The sequence below is a fragment of the Belonocnema kinseyi genome, chromosome 5 (assembly GCF_010883055.1).
Source record: "Belonocnema kinseyi isolate 2016_QV_RU_SX_M_011 chromosome 5, B_treatae_v1, whole genome shotgun sequence".
Lineage (NCBI taxonomy): Eukaryota > Metazoa > Arthropoda > Insecta > Hymenoptera > Cynipidae > Belonocnema > Belonocnema kinseyi.
This window is the reverse complement of record NC_046661.1, coordinates 143,229,594-143,230,894: the sequence shown is the minus strand read 5'-3', so window position 1 is coordinate 143,230,894 and position 1,301 is coordinate 143,229,594.

The following is a 1,301-nucleotide window of genomic DNA, read 5'->3' as shown; positions in this document are numbered from 1 at the left end:
AAATAAAATTAGTTAAAAACTTATTTATTTTAGTAAAATTTTTTTTTAATTAGTTTTTCAACTGAATATTTAAATGTTTGTTTTAAAATTAATTTTTCTAAGATTTCTCGTTAAAAAATCATCTTCTTAGATTGTAAATTCAACTTTTTGGTTGAAAGTTGAACTACTTTCTTCAAAATTCATTGTTTCGGTTGAAGATTCTTAATCTTAGTTGAAAATTCATCGTTTGTTAAAAATTGAACTATTTTATTAAAACAACTTATTTTGGTTAAAAATTAATTTTTTATTAAATTATAATTTAAAATCTTCTTTGGCTGAAATATCAACTATTGCGTTTTTTGTAAAAAATTGATATTCTTTGATTGAAAATTCCACTCTTTGGATGAAAGTTAAGCTACTTTCTTCATAATTCATCTGTTTTGTTGAAAATTTCTGGGTTAGAACTCAATTTTTTGAATGAAAATTTAACTATTTGGTTAAAAATTGAACTGTTTGGTTGAAAACTAATTTGTTTTAGTTGAGAATTCAATTATTTTATTGAAAATTCAACTTGTTAGTTGAAAGTTAAACTAATTTCTTTAAAATTCATTTTGTTTGTAAAAGATTCGTAATCTTACAATTATTTGAAAATTAATTTCTTTTGTTGAAAAATCTTCATTTTTTTCATTAATTTTTTTAACTGAATAGACTGAATAGACGAGTGTTCATCAATATAGTTGATTTTGCTACCCAAAAAAAGATGAATTTTTAGGAAAATGTAGATAAAATCAACAAAAGTAAAAAATTAATCTGGAAAATTTCGGGTTTTCCTCTAAACTCTAAGGTACTTCTTGGTGTTCAAAAATCTGGGCTATAGTTCCCGGTTTTCCCAGTCAGTGACCACCCGACTTGAAGTTGTACATTTCTTGAATTTTTTGTGACTTGAAATATGTGGTTGACTTCCTCTTTTTAAGTCAAATATTTAGGAATTAATGTTGATAATCCAACGATTTTTCGATCGCACCTGGTGTGATAATTCTGAAAAAAAAGAACCTGAAAACAATGATGAGGAGAGTGGAGCTGAAAGGTAAACATAGAAACATAACCTACAATTTCTTGAGGTATTTGCAGATTTGCTTAATCTGGCATTAAATTGAACCAGCTATGGATAATAATTATAGCACAAATATCCAAAATGTACAAAATGTACAAACGGCTTATAAGGTGAAACACTGGACAGTTAAAAACACACGAAATTGACTCATTTATCTGTCAGATTGTATCTGTCACAAAATTGCTTGCTTCGGGATCGAACAGTAAAA